Raw genomic sequence first — 20,561 nt, 5'->3', positions numbered from 1 at the left:
TAACTTTTAATGAGGATTTATCTCCAAAAACACCAATGGGTGCTATGTCGGATGTAGGAAGTCCTGAAGTTAGGGTAACCACACCAAAACTTGATGTGGCCAAATTAAAAGCGAATATAGAAGAATTAATAATTGGAACAATTGGCCCAGATAGTTTAAATTACTATCGAGATGATGAACTACTATTCATTTGCAAAAGTATTCAGTGGAAAACGAAAAATAAATATGATCAATTAGAGGATTTAGCTGCTGAACTTGAAATCGATGTAAGTAAACAAAAGAATTTTGCAAAGCATTACAGATTAGATTTTTCAGAAAGTGACATTGAGAGTTTGAACTCAATGGGAAGAATAGTTCACATTAAAGATTTAATTGTCTATATCAAAAAGCTAGGAGAACTGAACAAATGGAGAGTGAAATGGACCAAAAGGAAGGAAGATGAAAGATTAGAAAGATTGTCAAAACAATTTCCAATGAGAGAAGTTGCAGGTGGAGGATATGTTCATGTCCCATGGTCAAGACAGGACATTCTGTTATTCACAAATGACTTTCCAAAATTAAGAGAGAAACCTGTTGAGTGGTACAGGCAAGTCGATAGATTTATCAAAGTGTCAAAAGTTCTGTGGATTGATTTAGATGGATTTTTTGACATTGTAGTTCCATCTGATCTTTGGACAGAATGTAAAATATCTATTAGTTGGCCAAAAGCAGAACCTGAGCGAATTAAAGAAACAGGTGCCCCAAATCCACTTGTAATGGATTTTTACGAGAAAGTAATTGTTTGGATGAAAAACAAAATTCCACCCAAAGAAGTTGATTGGGTTAAAATAGAAAGAACAGAACAGGAGACAAAAGAATCAGTTCATTCCTTTTATGAAAGACTATTGTTAATCTTTAAACAATACAGTGGTTATGAGAAATTAGATGAAAAAGACATGAGTCATTTTATCTATAGATTTGTTTATGGACTAAAACCTGAAATTGGAGAAATGATCAGAACTAGTATTGTCGGATGGCAAGCACTATCTATAGATGATATTCTGAGAAAAGCAAAATATTGTAGCGATGAATTAGAAGTAAAACAGAAGAAGCTGAAGGAGAAAGCCATGTGGGCTCAGGTAAAAGTGGCTGAGCAACAGATTGCCAGCATGGGAAACAAGAACACTAATTTTGTTCAAACTGGAAATACAAACCAGATACAAGGAAAGTTTAAAGGTAATAATAATTTCCCAAAGAAATTTAGCCCAAAGATAGAAGAGCTGAAACAAAGATTACCTTGTTTTAATTGTGGCGAAATTGGACATTGGAGGGACGAGTGTCCTCATCCTCCTAGAAACTCAAAGAATCCCTTATTGAATCCACAGATGCAGAATGGTGTTAACGTGCAGCAACAGCTACAGATGCAACAGGGGTTAAATGAATTTAATATTCAGCGACAGTTACAACAACAGCAACAACAACAGGTGAATAATCGTCAAGACCAGTTGCCACAACCACCTTTTCCGAATTGTGGGGGAGTTCAAAAATATAATCCAAACGTGGGATTTCAGGGATGTGAACAGGTAATAAAACCACAAAAACAGCAAAAGCAGCAAAGAGTTCAAATGCAAAATGCTTCACAACAATTTTTATTAACAGAAAGCCAAGACAGTGATTCTGATGATTATTGTTGACGGTGCCCGAGAGAGGAGGAAGAGTGTGTTGTTGGAGCCACTCTTGAGGTTGACCAGTCTGGTCCTTATGTAAACGGGAAAGTTAATGATGTAGACATCACTTTTCTAGTGGACACTGGTGCTACCCGTTCTACTGTTAGATCAGTGGAAATTGAAAACCTACCTCTCTCTGGGGATACCATCCAAGTCGTGGGAGTAAGTAATCAGCAAATTAAAACAGACTTAACTGATCCAGTACCAATTGAAATTGGAAATTACAGAGACAAACACAGATTTGTGGTTTGTAATAGTAGTCCAGTAAATCTATTAGGCAGAGACATCCTATGTAAAATGAATTGCAGAATATATTGTTCTCCTGAAGGATTTGAGTTACAAACAATGGAGGAAGATGGTTTGTATAGAATGACAATGATGATGATGGAAGCAGAAGAAACAAAATTGTTTCCTGCATTTGAAGAAAAGGATTTACCTGAAGAGCTAAAAGAAACAGTGAAATCTGAAATATGGGATTTTACTGGAAATGAGATGGGTCTAATGAAAAACGTAGATCCTGTAAAAATTGCATTGAAACAGGGAATAGAATTTCCAAACACTCCACAGTATAAAATGAAAACAGAAACAATTGAAGGTATTACACCTATAATTGAAAAGTTAATCAAGCAAGGTGTATTAAAGGAAATGAAGAGTAGCTCTTGTAATTCACCAATTATGGGAGTTAAAAAGGCTAACGGAACATTTAGGATCGTACAAGATTTGAGAAAGGTTAATCAAATTGTTATTCCTTGTTGTCCTGTGGTTCCAAATCCAGCAGTAATTCTATTTCAGATTCCATATGATGCTGAATGGTACTCAGTCATTGACCTTTGCAATGCATTCTTTACTGTTCCTTTACACCCAGACAGTTATGAAATCTTTGCTTTCAGATTCCAAGGTAAGACCCTTGGATGGACAAGAATCCCTCAGGGCTATACAGAAAGTCCTTCAATCTTTAACGAACTGTTAAAAAGATCATTAGAAGATTTAGACTTACCAGGTAGGTCTACACTGGTGCAGTATATTGATGATTTGTTAATAGCTGCAAAGACAAGAGAAAATTGTGTAACAGACACAATAATTCTGTTAAATCGCCTTGCAGAAGAAGGACATAAAGTGTCTCCAGCAAAACTACAGTTTTGCAAACAAGAAGTAAAATATCTTGGTCACAGAATTGCAAAAGGAAAAAGACAAGTAACAATAGAGAGAATAAAAATGATTCAAGCAATGTTACCGCCAAGAACACAAAGACAGGTCAGAATGTTCCTAGGAATGGTAGGTTACTGTCGACAATGGATAAGTGGATTTTCAGTAATTGCGAAACCACTACAAAGATTGACCAAATCAGATGTAAAAGATCCAATTATTCTCAATGATGCTGAGATGGAATCTTTTGAGAACTTGAAAAAGAGTTTATGCCAAGCTCCTGCTTTGGGTATGCCAAATTATGAGAAAGATTTTGAACTGTATTGTAGTGAGAGAGAAGGATGTGCATTATCTGTATTAATACAGAGACATGGAAATCTAAAGAAACCTATTGCATACTTCTCTGCAGTTCTTGATCCAATTGCAAAAGCATTACCAGGATGTTTGAAAGCAGTTGCAGCTACAAGTATTAGCCTAGAACAAAGTGAAGGAATCATTATGGGATTTCCTGTGAAAGTTTTTGTGCCTCATTCAGTTGAAATATTACTGACAAGAGGTAAAACTCAACATTTAACAAGTAGCAGATTGACAAAGTATGAGAAAATCATACTGGGAGCAGATAATGTTTCGATTTCAAGATGTTTGAATCTGAATCCTTCTACATTACTGCCTGATTCTGAAATTGTTGATGACATTGAGACAGAACATGAATGTTTAGATGTCATGGAATTCTGCACAAAACCAAGAAAAGACATCAAAGACAGACCTTTGCCTGAATCGGATTTTGTCTACTTTGTAGATGGCTCATGCTTAAGATCCGAAGGTGGTGTCTTGAAAGCTTCATACTCAGTTTGTACAGTCGAAGATGTTGAAGAAGCATCATGTCTTGAAGGAGTTCGTTCAGCACAAGTGGCTGAATTGATTGCTTTAATTCGTGCATGTGAAATATCGAAAGATATAAGAGTTACCATCATTACTGATAGTCAGTATGGATACGGTGTTGTGCATGATTATGGACAACTCTGGTCACAGAGAGGATACATGACATCAACAGGATCACCAATTAAAAATGCAGTTTTCATTAGAAGATTAATTGAAGCAATACAATTACCAAAAGAAATTGCCATAGTCAAGTGTGCAGCACACACTAGAGGAACTGATTATATTTCCAAAGGAAATGCCTTCGCAGACGAAACAGCAAAGTACTGCGCAAGGAAAAATTATTCTTACAATCGGAATAGAAGTACAGAAACTGATTCAAATTCATTAATGCTAACAACTGTTGTAGAAACATGGAATGAGATTAGAGATTTACAAAACGAAGCAGATGATGAAGAAAAAGACATATGGTTAAGATCAGATTGTAGACCACGTGATGAAGATGGAGTGTGGGTTTACAAAGATGGCAGAGTAGTTTTACCAAATTGCATGATTTCTGATATGGCCAGATTATATCATGGTCCTGCACATTTAGGGAGAGATTCAATGGTCAGACTTTTTAGAGAAACATGGTTCAATACCAAATTTAGAACCATTGCAGAATCTTTTTGTCAAAGGTGTTTGTCATGCCAACAAATGAATCCAAACAGAAAATCAGTGGTGGGGACAGGAATAATTGGTCGAGAAGGTGGTCCCTTTACCAGGTTACAAATAGATTTCATTGAAATGCCCTTACACAACTGTTTGAAATATGTACTTGTAATTGTATGCTTATTCTCAAGGTGGGTAGAGGCTTTCCCCACACGACATTGTGATTCAATTACAGTAGCAAAACTAATGCTCAGAGAAATCATCCCAAGGTACGGTTTTCCAGTCACTATTGAGAGTGATGGAGGAAGCCATTTTGATAACAAACTGTTGAAGTTAATTTGTGAAGCTATGAGCATTGAGCAGAAAATACACTGTGCATACAGACCAGAGGCATCAGGTGTAGTTGAACAAATAAATGGAACTATCAAAAACAGAATTGGAAAATTGTGTCTTGAGACAGGTGTTAAGTGGACTGATGCTCTTCCACTTGTTTTGATGTCATTAAGAAGTACACCAGATAAAAAGACAGGTCTGAGTCCTCATGAAATTATAATGGGAAGAGTTATGAGGCAAGCTTTTGTACCTGTAGGTAAATTGTTGAGCATAAATGACAGTGCGATTTTGGATTACTGTAAAAGGTTATCTGATATGGTAACTTCTGTGTCTAATCAGGTGGGAACTGAAGCTCAATCAAATGACAAAGTTTTGACACATGATCTGAGACCTGGAGACTGGGTCAGAACGAAAGTACATCGGAGGAGGAATTGTCTATCTCCTAGATGGCAGAAACCTAGGCAGGTAATCTTGATCACTACTAATGCTGTAAAGTGCAGAGGATTGAAGCGCTGGATTCATCCAAGTCATACTATTCCAATACCAACTCCTGAGAGTTCTGATGTTGAAAGTGATACCACAGATGACTCTGATTCTGAAGCAGAAGACAGAACAGAAGGTGAAGTAATTCCAGATTCTGAAGATCGACAAGAAAGTCGACATCTGGAAACAGTGCCAGTGAATGGAAATCTGACAAGAAAAGACTTAGAAATAATTGAAATAGATTCTGAAGGTGAAGAGAATCTGTTAAAAGGAAAGATAACTGAGGATTCGGTTGTCTATATTGAAGACAAAGAAGCTGAACCAAAAGAAGTTTCAGACCAGGAGAGTATTGAAAGGCAGAGAACAAGCTCTGAAGTAAGGAACAAAAATCCGAAATCTGGGAAGCTAGAGGTAATTGAGGAAGAGGAGGAGAACGAATTACCGAGTACCAGTGATGGAAGACAAAGTGAAGTTCCTGAAGGAGTGAAATTGCCGAATAGAGAAGTTCCTGAGTCAATTGAAATTTCAGACTACGAAACTGAAGAAAGTGACGCGGAAGGTGGAAGTGAAAACGGAAAGAAAAGGACTTGGAAGTCAGAATCAAATAATTCTGAACCAAAGAAAAAGTACGTGAGAAAAGCAGACTACTGGCCTGGTGGAAGATTGAGAGTGAGATTAATTAAAAAGCCAATAGATCAAGTTGAAGAAATAAGTAGTCAAAAGAGTCCTGGAAAAGAAGTTGGAGTTGGAAGAAAAATAGAAGTAATATCGAGAAAAGGGAAGAGAATAATTAGACCAAACCAGAAATACAAGTCTCCTGAGTGGACTTACTTGGTAATTCCACCTGTTATTGACATATATGATAGTAGTGAAGAAGAAAACGAAATCCAAGAAATTAGTGACAATGATTGAAGTACAGATTTATTAAATTGGCAGAAGGCTGAAGAAATCCTGTTAGTTGACACAAGGTCGAAGAAAAAACTGTTTAGTAGAAGAAAACTTATGTATGACATAAGGTCGAAGAAATCTTGTTTAGGGTCATAAAAGAAAAATATATTTTAAAAGGGGGGTGTATATAAATTTTAAAATTTATTTTATTTTTGAGGCTAAAACTAACCTAAAAATGCCTTACGTTAAGGAGAGCACTTCAAAATGTTCTGTTTTTAAAAGATGCTGTAAGATGACTCTGGTGTGTCTGCTCATTTTAGTTCTGCTCTGGTTGGTACTAGCTGTGATTATACCTTTAGAAATGAATAGAGAATTACACAAAGTTAACATAACAAACAAAGCTCTGGTTAGCCAAACTAAACATAGTACGTCTGCAAAAGTTATTGATCATCAGCCTAACATTCATCAAGATAAATCAATAGGTGATTTTTCTAGCAATACATTCACAAAGCTTTTGAGTGAATATGTCAAGGTAATGGATGCAAAGGACTGTTATGTATGCGTTAAATTACCCGCTTCTGTTTCTGAGGGAGTAACATATAATATGCTTCCTCTCACTTATGCTGTTACATGTAGTGTATTAACTAGTTTATTTTATCAAACTGGTCGTTTAGAATATTACTATTCAAATTATGATGAGATTTTTGCTAATGTTAAGATTGATAATGCTTTAAATAAGCATAAAAGAGCTAAACAAATGAGAGAATATTTCCTTGTTACTAACGAACTCACTTATGAGTATGCTTATAAGAATAATTTAACATGTAAATTGAGTGCTGAAGGAAAGAAATTTTTGAATATGGTTGAAGAGAGAAGAGCAATTTATAAGCGAAATGAATTAGTCAAGCAGACTAAGTCATCCTTCTGGCAAAAAGAGGATGAGAAATTAAATGGCAAAATGCTTGAAAATATTGCAATTCACATAGACAAACCTGTTAGTGGAAAGCTTTGCATTAGAAGAGATAATACACTTTTTGATAATTATTTTGTAGGTGCAAGCAACTGTGAAGATACTTATCTGATAATGGGAGGTTGGGGATTTAAAGGTGGAAAAGATCCTATCTTTCCTGGAATTTATTTTGTTTGTGGTGACAAAGCTTACTATAACCTTCCAGACCATTGGTATGGAACTTGTTATGTGGGAATTGTTTTTCCTAAAGTGTTTCATGTTGACAGAGATTCAGAAGGGTTGTTTAAAATACATAATTATGTAAATAGAGCTAAAAGAGAAACTTTTACTGAAGTTCTGGGAGATATTTTCCAAGCTGTAATACCTTTTGTTGGTATAACCCTAAATGCAGGGAGAATCAGAAAATTGTCCACTATAGTTGATAGATTATCAACTGACACTGCTGATGGATTTCAATTAGTAAATGTTGAAGTTATTGCAATTAGATCCATGGTAATTCAAGATCGTCTTGCTTTAGACATACTCCTAGCAAAAGAGGGAGGAGTCTGTGGCATTTTACATGTCCAACATTGCTGTACATATATACCGGATGAAAGTAAAAATATTGAAATGTATATTAAGAATATTACACAAATGCATTCAGAAATAATTCCTTTAGAAGAAGATGATTTTACTGGGAAACTTTCAAAAAGGTTTCAAGCAATTAAAAACTGGTTTCATAATATCGGAAGTTCAATTCTTGGCAAGATTCTGGCACCTTTGATTATAATAGTATTCATTTTTATTTTGACTAAAGTAGGTTGTTTGTTGCATAAAAGAAAGAAACATTTAAGAGAAAAGAAAAGAATCTATAAACTCAGAAAAGAAGAGGAAAGGGAAATCGAGTTACAGGAGTTACATAGAGAGCGTCATGTTAATTGCAAAGATTATGCTGAAACAGACTTTTAGGTTTACTAATACAATTGAATTTGAATCGATTTCTTATAAATTTAGTTTATCAATATTTTGAGTGCTGGTGTGGTGATTTGTTAATCACCAGATGAGGGAGTTGATGGAGCGAGATAGAAAACAAAATTTTGTTTAAACTCGCAAAGTCACATTTCCATAACATGAATAAAATTATTAATGATTTGTGATATGTCGTGCTAATACAACTTAGATTAAACTTTACACGTGGGGGGACTAACATGTGTGCTCATAAACGTGCATATTTGTTGCATCTTTTTGTTCGTGCAAAATAATAAAATAAAATATTGTTTTCGTTCTTGTCATTACTAACTGCTGCAAACTTAAATAAGCATGTGCTTGTTTTGCTTTTCCTTGTCTGTGTGATGTCATTTCTACTATTCTAGATGCATATGGGTCTCATTGAAAAACGGAGACTGGTAAATATAAACGCTGCTTTATTTGTTTGCAATGGCTAGGTAACAATTTTGATTAATCGGGTGGGTTAATTAATTAGTAAACCATGGGGTGGATACAGAATATACTTTATTTCTTACATTAATACTTTTCTTGTGTTTGTTTTATACTAGAAATCATAAGTTGCCTGCTTTTGAGGCCTAGCTATTTGAGCCGCAAAATAAAAGCTGATCCATAATTCTGCAGAAAGTCACGAGACGCCCATTCTGAATTAAAACGTTTATTGAGGCTACATTCACAAAGCAAAAACTGATGAGCTGACATCATTCTGTCGGACATGGCCAAGGTCGAAAGTGAACTTTTGTCGGTCTTTAACTTGGCATCCGCGGAAGTTGCACCGAAAGACTATGGAAGCTGCGAGGATGTCTTAATACAAAGTTGCAATCGAAGGAAGCCTCTGGCTTCACGTGGAAGAGACAATGGTCTTTGTAAGACATGATTTTGTGGAACTTTTTAAGAATCGGGTGACATGTCACTTGTCACTCTCAGCCAATGGGACGTCGAGTAATTCTGAAAACTTTCCTTTGCTAGTTTAGTTAGCGTAGAAAGGTATAAAAAGTCATGCCCTTAGGGTTGGGCTGGCTGCTGCTTTCTGACTTTCCGATGAGGGTGATGTGCTGCTGGACTTTGCGTGGAGCACGTAAGAATCCTCAAAGATCTTTACTTTAATTTCTGTTTATTTAGCTCATTTAGGGAAATAGGTTTTAGAAATGCTAAACTTTATATAATTTCTTTTAAACTGATTCAATTGCTTAAATTGTATTTTTCTATATTTCTTGCCATCATGCTTGCTTTATTGCAAATAAATTTCATTTATAAAACTTACAACTTATATACCATAATTTAGAAAATAAAATCTTACTTTTGACAAACAAGCTGGTCTTGGTTATTCAGAAGTGTAGGTTACCATTAGCTAGATCACGTCGCCTATGGTGGTCGTTTAAATGGTTGTGTTTTATTCTAATGACAATGTTCTTTCTGCAAATGTATAAATATGTATATAGTGTGTAGATAATGTGTATATAGATTTATTCTGACCACCTGATTCAGTAGGCCCAAAATATATCAGGTTCATAAATGGGTCCATATTTAGTATAGAATTTTGTTTATAGGTTATGAAGTTGGGTAGCGTAGTTTATGATATATTTTCTATAGCCCGCTGGATCAGCAGCAGTGCCACTAGAAACAGATATAGCTGAGCATGAGGTTCTAGAGGCGATTGGGAGACTCAAGCTGGAGAAAGCACCCGGACAAGATGGAAACATAGCAGCCAGCCTTTTATAAGCAATATGCTGCACTATTGTCCCCCGTGTTTGTTCGGCTATACAACTCCGTCAGCACCTCGGGAGCCCTTACGCAGTCTATATGCTCTGCAATCATAAAAGTCTTACCGAAACCAGGGAAAGTTCCCCAGTAATGTGCATCTTACCGTCCCATCTTGCCACTTAATGAAGATGCTAAGAACTTTACAGGGATATTGGTGCACAGACTGGGACAATATATCCCAGGGCTAGTGGATCCTGATCAATCAGAGTTTGTGCTGAACCACACATGTGGGCACAACACCAAGTGCCTCTTCCATCTGCTAGATAAGACTCTTAGTGCCCAGACACCGACACTACTCTTGTTGATGGATGCTGAAAAAGCATTCAACCAAGTGCACTGCCATTCCTGTGGGCGGTACTGGAAGCTTTTGGTTTGGGCCCTTGCTTTAGGAGCTTGATCTGGCTAGCTATGAGAATCTGACTGCACTACTCCGAGTCAACAATTCATTATCTCCCAGCTTTCCAGTCACTAGAGGGACACGACAGGGGTGCCCATTCTCGCCACTCCTGTTCACGCTATATATGGAACCACTAGCAGAGTGCATCTGAATGGGTCTGGATGCTGGATGGGGGGGACAGTCCTAAAAGATTGTGTGCAGACAATGTCTTTGTAGCAATCACTAAATTTCTACAGTTACTGCCTCCACTATTAGAGGAACTCACTGCATTTTGGGATGTCTCTGGCTTTAAAGAAACCATCACCAAATCCCAAGCTTTGAATGTCACCATTCCACATGATGAACAAACACAACTCGCATCACAATTTCCCTGTACATGGGCCTCACAAGGGATTCACTACTTGGACAAACATATTTTGTCAACTACAGATAAGTCAATATCATACAACTATTCTGAACTCCTGATAACAGTATGTTCACTTATTCAATCTTGGCATGGGGGACTCATCTCTCAGCTGGGATGAATAGCAGCAGTAAAGATGTCTCTCGTACCCAAGATTTTACACTTCATGCAGGTGATGCCATTACAACCACCCATCTCCAAGATAAAAAAACTACAATCCACTTTTAAATCCTGTATCTGGGGGTGGTAAACATGCCTGAATGGCTAGGGAATGAGTATAACTTCGGTGGCCAAAGGAGGGCTCAGAATACCCCACCTATCGTGATAGTACCAGTGGCACTTCTTAGTGGAGTGGCCATACGCCCTCACCAAGAAACACTGGTGTTTCCTGGACCAAGCAGTGGCATGAATACATATCTCATCAGTCGTTCAGGTCACAGTAGCAGCCTGGAATAAGACCTGCTCCCACAAACAGCTCTCCACTTCGATTTCAACGGTCACTCAAATTATAGGAAACTGTGGGGCATATTTTCAAGAAAGGCGTTACATTATCGCCGCTTTTATCAGCATGAAACTGCCGATAAAGCGGCGATAATGGGCTTGATAATATGCTCTAATAATTCCAATCGAAGTCCATGTTGATGTGAAGACATCTATTATGGGCTTCAATTGGAATTCATAGAGCATATTATCAAGCCCATTATCACCGCTTTATCGGCAGTTTCCTGCGGATAAAAGCGGCGATAATGTAACACTCTTTATTGATAATATGCCCCTCAGATTTCCCCCAGGCTCTAAATGAATGGGCATACACCAGTTGGAAAGAAGCCAATTTCGAATGCATTGGCGACTTGTTTGAGGAGCGTGGTTTACTAGAATTTACAGAGCTGCAACAAGATTTTGGACTCCCAGACTCGGAGTGCTGGCGCTACACAGCACTACGCCAGTGCTTAACATCACATATAATATGAGTAGGAAACTTACGCCATTCGAGCGCTGGCTCCTGTCTAGACGAGATGACCATTGACAGCTATCAGATATATATACATTCTTAAATACTGTCACCAAACCCTCACACACACTTGCCAGGAAGAGATGGGAGGCAGAATGAGAACGCTACTTCATGGAAAAAAGAGTGGACAGATACTTTACACCGCACACACACATAAGCCACCAGCACCTCTGGTAAAGAAACACTGCTAAAAATTGTCCACTACTGGTACTGTATCCCAGCCCTCTCAGCCCAGTAGCAGAGAGGGAAAGGTGGTAAATGCTGGAGGAACTGCAACCTTACAGGCACGCTTATTCACCTGCTGTGGCACTGTTGCAAGCTCCACTGCTACTGGACGGATGTCCTAGCAGATATCGACCAAATGTTCCACCCCAATATACCCCACTTCCCCAGTTACATCTTATTAGGTCCACCCAATATCCAAACATACCCACTTCATTCTACTAGGGGAGAGGTAATCACCTTGGCACTCTGTGCAGAAAAGCAGGTCCTGTTGTCTAAATGGGGCACATACACCTTTCCAAAGCACACAGACTGGATGCAGGAGCTTTGGGACCTATTCAGAATTGAAAAGATAACAGCAGTAATAACCCACACTTTACAAAGAATTTGAGAAAACATGGGGAACATGTATAAAACATCTATCTGACATTTTGTGAACTTACCTGGCCAATGTATTTACAGCTCCTTCATCTCAGGTCCACAGCTCAAAACCGACAATCAGGGTGTCAATATGGATGGGAGTTGACAGACTATAAAGGTATTATCATGAATTGCATGTTCTATTTATTTATTGTGTTATAATTTTTTTAATTAACATTTTGGAAAAATAGGTTAATTTCGACCATTAACCACCAATATCTTGGTAAGATATCAGACATTAGGTATTATTCTGTGAGTTTGTTAGTCTGGGTTTTAAATGGTTGCTTCTGTATTCTTAGAAAAACAGAGTGACTTTTTCCATGGTGATCCGGTGTGACCACAGTATTCGATTGTAAATTGGATTTTTTAGATCTGGCTTCTGTATAAATTTTGTGGTATGTAAGTAAATTTATATATACTGATGATAGAGATAATTTTCTACTTTGTCTCTTTTATCTTTTTTCTATTCCTCTTAAAAAGCTTTCTCTTGTAAGATTCTTGGTGATGGTTAGTCTCTTTTCAAATATACACTGAGCTTTCTTTGGTTGGCTAAACACAGACTGTGATGAAGTATGGGAACTTTGTTTTCCCCATACTATGAAGAATGTGTGTTCATAATAGTTCCAATCATATCGCTTTTGATGGCTTTAAAATAGGTTTGATATTTATACTGTTTTTGTATGGACACTACAGTGTTTTTATGTATTTTCAGGTCCCCTGGTGTTTGAAAGTGAGGAATTGGGTATCTGGATAGGTCCTGAGGAAGGTGGTTGTTATAGTTCAATCCCACCGAAACGCGCGTCGACCCTGCGTGGAACCCTGTGGAACAGTCTATGGTTCTGTTGGTGGCAGAGGGTTTTCTGTCACTCAATATACTCTACTGTGTACAGATACTGGATGTATGTGGTTGGTGTGAAAGTGTATGAATTGAAATATTTGTAGTGTGATAATATTTATTGTGTTCTAAACCAGGGGCTAATATATATATTTTTTTCTGAAAATTAACTATATTGCCTTATGTATTGTTATTTATAAAAAAGTAGTAATGAAATTGACATGAATTTTGCACTAAATATGTATAGGAGAAGTATGCTATGTATATAAAAAAAGAAAAAGGAATAAAAAGACGTTGAAAAGAAAAGATACAAATGATGAGAAAATAAAAATAAATAATAATCATCAGATAATCATATCTGTGTCACTGTTGTGTTTGGTAGTTGGAAAAAATGGATATGAACAATGTTCAAATGTATAAGAAATAATAGGCTGTGAGGGAAATATTTAGTGTTGTTTAGGTTTTTACCCTCTTTTCCCAAGCCTTAAGTATCGTTAGAGAGGGTCCCTTTCATATGTTATTTCTTTCCTGCACAAAAACAATCCTGCCTACAGCGCACTTACTCATATACCATGAAACAAATATGCCTGCATTGGCGCTAGGCAGCCATAAGTGTGCCAGCACTAGGAAAAGTACAGGAATGACCCATATAATGGTAAACACAGCACATTTCTGCCCTTTCCCTTGCATGTAGCATAGCGCAGCAAGGTGGCTTGCCACATGAAAGAATGAAAAATCTACCTTTAAGTGTAGAAAACGTCAGGCATATTTACAAGCCTCATCACCATCACAACATCACCTTCAGTGATGTTGTAGTGGCGATAGGGGGCTCGCCTTATTTACAAAGCATTGTTAAGCCACTTAACGTGGCTTAATGCTGCTGCTGAAAATAAACCAGCCTTTCATGCTAAGCTTAGCATGAAAGGGGTGGGTAGTGGGTGTTGGGGCTGGGTATCTCACCACAACACCCATTGATTTTGAAACTGCCCCCTATTCACAAGGGAAACATAAAAAGTAGGCAGCGCCAAAATTAAGACCAGGAAAAACTTAGTTTTAAGTTGGGGAAACAAGGTGGAATGCTGTATTTTTCCTGTTTTTTTCTTTTTCCATGTGTGCTGCCTTGTGCAGGACACATGGAATTAGCAAAATGTCTTGGATTGTTATTGTGTATGAAGGTGACCCTTCCTGCACATAAACAATCCATTAAAAAATTAAATTTTGTAACTTCCATGTGTGCTGCATTAAGCATATAGAAGCAACACAATGGCATTTCAGGATTGTTTAAGTGCAAGAAGGGCCACCTTGCTACACATAAACAATCCTCCCCTGCACGCAGACTCCCTTGCACTATGGTGCTACACTGCTCGTGTAGTGCCAGCGCAGAGGCAAATGCAAGGCTGCACCATATCCTTGTAAATATGGTGCAGCCCTGCATTTCTGAAGTGGCGGAGTGAGGCGTTAGGCCATGACGGCTAACGCCTCACTCCGCACTCCCTTGTACATATGTCCCCTCCTGCATTGCTAAACAGTCACTGCAGTAACATTGGAAATCCTTAGCCTGAGTAATGTGAGCCTCCAATTCTCCATATCATTAACCTCATGTGAGACACATTATTGCATTTAAACATTGGAGACCTGTAATGACTGTAGTCAAGTAGTTACCACACTGGGTTCACTGGCATGGAGAGTTATGGGGAAGAATGGAAAAGCAATGTCTGCGGGTCCAGTGGGGTTGACTTATTAAGACCTCTGACCTCCTGATAGAGCATGTTAAGTCCCTACAGAAAGGGAGAAGATAGGGGAAAAGTACGCAAAAAACACATGGACCAACTCATCGACCGTCTCAGATAGCAGATGGGAAAACTCTTCTGACCTGATCTCTCTTCACATTTTCTAACCACTTTAGTCAAAAGAGAGAGAACAGAGCTTTCTGTCCATAATAGAAAGTCTGCTACCAGAAGAACAGATTATAGTATGTCTGTCAAAATCACAACCGGACAAACCCTGCAATAAGGCACACATACCAAGATAACTAGGTTAATAGTCCTCATTCGGAAGATATTTTGAATCTACTCACACTGCAGAAAGTAGCTACCCTCCTCAACACTGACATTAATTGTGGCCACACAAGGTGCAAGAAGACCAATTTGACAATTTTTTTACAACATTTTCCTAAAAAAGTTTATCCACTTCAGACTCTTACTATCAAGGAGGGGCTGAGAAAAATGGAGTATTCCAAAACATGCTTTCCTCATGCAATATCTCATAGGATTTTAAGAAGTATTTTGGAAAAAAGGTTGAACAGATCTACATCAGATTTGAAGAATGCTAGATTTTTACTCAGGAACCATAAATTTGTGGTTTTGTGTATATCTGTTCAGCCATTTCAGAGAACTTCCAGTTATAAAGTTAGCGCTATCTGGACAGTGCAGTACTGTAAATGTTTTTAAAAAGTAATCTTCAACCGAGGGGCGCTAGGTGGCACACTAGCGGAATGGCCACATCTGTGTGAGGCTCCCGCAGTCCTGCTGATTATACTTTAATTATCCTTCATTTCAAGATCCTCTGCTGCATTTTCCACACTTCCTACGAAAGCCTAATGTAGGAGGCACCTGACGGTGGTAGCGCAGTGGCTGTAATACGATAACCGCGGTGCTGGTGACGGCTGGAGCCTGCCTGCGGAGAGAAGGTGGAAGCTGCCTGAAGCGAGGGAGCGGACACAGCATTCAGGCGAGTGCCGTGGTTTCCACGTGGGTGACAGGCCGCACGGAGACGTAAGAAGCAGCCTGCGCAACAGAGACTGTGGCGGTCGGGGTACAATAGCGGTGAGTCCCCCTCTATGCTGCCTGCAACTAACGCTCAGATATTTAAGTGAAAGGACTGTCACATTTCACTTTGCTTACGCGGAACCCGGGAGGCCGCTATTTTGGAGGTGGCAAAGGTCGGCCCAGGACCAGGGATTGCCAGGCGTGAATGCAATCAATACCAGGCAAGAAGTAAGAGGGGCGCCTACGTGGACTTAATGTGATTACTGCAGTATAGAAGCGCCCTCAGAAGGCTGGTGATACGCCGCTCATAAAACACACATAAAAAATGCAGGCGCGAGCTATGCAGCAGGCGTGGTGTCAGGAAACTGTACAGGCTGCATTGATGGTAACGGCAGGAGTAAGTTAATTGTGGCATAACGACATCAGGAGTGAGAGCTGTTAACCGTGATGGAGTACTGTAGCACACTGGAGTACAGGAGTGGCTCCATAGGAGGCTCTACGCGTAAGAGACCATCAAGAGGAAAGGGCTGCCCCTGGATAGGTATAAAAAAAGTGCCCCTCGAATTGAGACATATGGTGGAGTTCTGATAAGCACAAACTGAACAATAATTTGGCTAATGCTGGTGTGCCTTGCGCTGATTACTAAGAGCCATAAGGTGGAAAAGGGCGGAGCTATTATATATGGAATGCGGCCTGATTCACTTTGCAAGGAACAAAGGCGCACTGTAGCAATCTGGGCCTAGTTCGCTGAGCTCCTTCTCAGGACACTGGTACATGTGGTGAAGTGGACCTGCCACTAGAGAGAGCGGTACAATATTGGAGGCCCTGGGAAGCTGGTACTACAGACACAAGAAAGAAGGGATAAAAGGCGATAACAGCGGGGCAACTAATGAGTGCAAACCAATTGGGCGACCCACCGGCTTGACTATCATATCCCTGCAGTGGCGGCTGGGAGGATCACTGCGTTACAGCTCTGAAGGTCATTCAAACGGGAATATTGCGAGACGTTGCTGCAATTGACAACTGTGGATAGATACTGAGACACGGCGGTGTACAGAGAAGCCCTAAGTGGTGTTTGGGGACATGGGCCGACCAGATTCCCGACAACCTTGCCTCACCTTCGAGGCAAAGAAGTACCCCCCGAAAAAAGCGATGATAGAGGAAGAGGGTGGAATACCAGAGGCGACGGGTGGTGGAAGTCCCGGCACCGCCAATGATCTACATACCAAACTAACTGAAATGAGGCAAGGGTTTGCTATCATTGCGGGCAAGGTCGATACGCGTATGACCCGTATGGATAATATAGCGCGCAAGTTGGACCACCATGATACGTGGCTCAAGGAGGCGGAACAGCGCATATCAGATTCGGAAGATGTCACAGAGCAATTAAAAACAGGAATGACCCAATGGATAAACTTATGAGACTCATTGATGCGAAGAACGAGGATATTGAAGCTCGCAGCCGCCGGAATAACGTCCGAATTTTAGGTGTGCCAGATAGCACCAATACGGGGCGGCTAGAACATTATGTTGAAAAAATGCTGACGGCGATTGCTGGAGAAGTAGCTTTATCTGCACAATTCATACTGGAGAGGGCGCACAGGTCGCTTGGGCCACGACCGCCTCCGGGAGCAAATCCCCATCCTATAATCGCATGTCTGTTAAATTACCGCGACAGAGATGTGGTGTTGAAACTAGCGAGAGAGAAACAGCAGATCAACTACGAGGGAGTGCCCTTTACTATATTCCTGGATTTCATGGTGCGGGTGCAAGAGGAACGGAGAAAATTCGACGGTGTGAAGCAGAAGCTGCGGCAGGAACAAGTGAACTATGCTCTATTGTACCCAGCGCGACTGCGAATCACTTATCAGGGCAAGCAAACCATACATACATCGACTAACTCGGTGGAGCAATTCCTGAAGACACTGAAACGCAGAAAGAATGATTCCAAGGAACAAAACGAGCTGGAAGAGACGCTGCTGTCGGATGTCAAATGAATATGGACAGCTATTACAGGATGTATGCTGCGATGAGATGAACATTGGACGGACACTGAGAGGTGATCGAGGAGAGTCCCGCACCACTGCCTTCAGTAATGTATAAAGGCACATGGGATATCGGACGAGTTGATAAATGTTACTGTGGAGTTGGTTACAGATACAGGGGAGGTGTGTATGTAGCGCGATCGTTGTTTTTGTTAGTCGGACACCCTTGCTGGATCTGGGGACCTGCAAAGAGCAAGTAGGCCCTGGCATAGTAGCAAGGTTTAAGGTGTGTCACCTGGGGAATTTGGCCCGATGGGAATACCCCTATTGCTCCATAATTTGGGAATGTTTGGGGGGAGGGGGGAGGGAGGGGACTGTCTGGCACGGTTGGGATGTGTCAGTTTGAGGGGGGAGGGGTAGGGGGGACCAGTTATTGCATGTTACAAGCTAAGGTACAAAAAGTACTAGTTCGTGGGAACAAGACAGAGTTTGGCTATTTTACAGCACTATGTTGTGATACGAAGGATGCAAATGGCAGGTAATGGGAGTAAATCGACTATATAGATATTGTCTTGCAATATACGTGGTCTGAATGATGCTAGAAATGGCAGGAACATATTGGCGTACCTAGACCGCCATCAGGTGCATATAGCGTTATTGCAGGAAACGCACTTGCATCCAAACTCAAGCCACACATTTGCGAGTAGGTGGGCATCGGTGAGGTTGTTCTCATCTTACTCCTCATATGCTAGGGGCACGGCCGTACTGATTAAGAGGTCAATACAATTCAGGGTGATTGATGAAATAATAGACACAGAGGGGAGATTTGTTATTGTGTGGGGCAGACTTGGCACTGACACTGTTATAATTGTGAATTGCTATGGCCCCAACATTGATACACCAGAATTCTTCACAACACTATGGGGAAAGGTTGTAAACATTGGGTCAATGCATATTATATGGGGGGGGATTTTAATGTAGCTATGGCGCCAAGTCTGGATAGAGCGGAGGGCTGTGTACAATACAATAGGCGGTCTAGAGATGTATTGCAAGGCATTATGGAAGAAGGAGGCCTAATTGACAGTTGGAGGTTTGTTCACCCTATGAAAAGAGAAGGGACGCATTTCACATCCTATACCAACACGTGGGCCCGCCTTGATTATTGCCTACTTTCTCGTGGTCTGGGCATAGATATATGGAAAGCTGTACATATAGCCAGAACGTATTTAGACCATTGTCCTGTGCTGATACAAATGCAAATGCCTGGATGTGATAGGCCACGGCCTACATGGCGGCTTCAACCCACGGCGTTGTTGGATGAAGTATTTAAAAAAGAACTGGGAGAAGAGATTGCGGTGTTCTTTCCTCGCAACAAAGGAATAGTAGACAGCATTGAAGTAGTGTGGGAAAGTATTTATAGGTACGGTCAAAGGGCATTGCATATCCAAAAGCTTCGGGGTCCTGCATGCTATTCAAGGTACTATACGCAACTTGGAGCGGGATATGAAAGGGTTGGAGGCACAGATGATACGAGGGGAAAATGGAACGATACACAAAGAATTCAGGGCTAAATTGTCGGAGTACGAGGATGAGGCTGTGAGGGAGGCAAAATTCAGAGGGAAGCACTGGGTGGCACGGAGATATTTATTTATTTATTTATTTTTTACATTTGTACAGCGCTCTGTTACCGGTAGGTGTCCTGGCGTTAAGTATTGCTCCTGATATAAAGACAGGTTAGGGAATCAGATGGTAAACAACCATGTCTTTAAAGCTCTTCTAAATGCCATAATGTCAGTCAGTTTTCTGAGGGCGTGAGGCAAGGCATTCCAGGCTTTGGCTGCGTCCAGCACAAAGCTTCTGCCCCCCCAGCGCGCTCTCTTAATTCGAGGCACCGCGATCAACCCCAGGTCAGCTGATCTAAGATTTCTAGTCTGCCGGTACCAGTAAAAGTACCGCCGCAGGAATAAAGGCCCCTTGCCTTGTAAGGACTTGAATACTATGCATAAAGCTTTGAAGAGAATTCTCTTTCGCATTGGAAGCCAATGCAGCTTGACCAGCTCCTGAGACACGGGGACAAATTTAGGGATCCCCAGAATCAGCCTAGCCGCCGCATTTTGAAGTACCTGTAACTTATTGAGTACCCCCTGTTGGGCACCCAGTAATAGGCTAGTACAGTAATCCAACTTTGCCATAACCAACGTTGTAACAACCGTTTTCCTATCGCTGCCAGGGATGAATGGCAGGATCTTGCAGATGGATTTGAGCAGGTAGTGCATTAACCTGGGGACAAAAGGTAAGTTGATCATCGATCAACACCCCCAGGTTTTTCACCTTAACTACTGGGGTGGGAACCTTGCCCATCTGGTCCGGCCACCATCCTGGGCTCCAGAAATTAGTGTTAGAGCCAAAGACTATGACTTTGGATTTTGCCGAGTTTAATTTAAGGCAATTAACTGCCATCCAATTTCCAACCGCCAGCATACACTCCTGGAAATTCCTAGCAACATCATCTTCCCTCCCTGGTAATACCGACACCACAATCTGGGTGTCTTCAGCATATGATGTAAGATCAAAACCATGTGCCCCAATTACTGGCGCCAATGAGCTAACGTAAACGTTAAATAACGTAGGACTCAAAGACGAGCCTTGAGGAACTCCGCAGGGCAAGATGAAATGTTTTGACTCATAGTCTCCTAAGGCCACCCTCTGGACTCT

This window comes from Lissotriton helveticus, chromosome 4_1 (assembly GCF_964261635.1).
Source record: "Lissotriton helveticus chromosome 4_1, aLisHel1.1, whole genome shotgun sequence".
NCBI lineage: Eukaryota > Metazoa > Chordata > Amphibia > Caudata > Salamandridae > Lissotriton > Lissotriton helveticus.
This window is presented reverse-complemented; position numbering follows the sequence as displayed.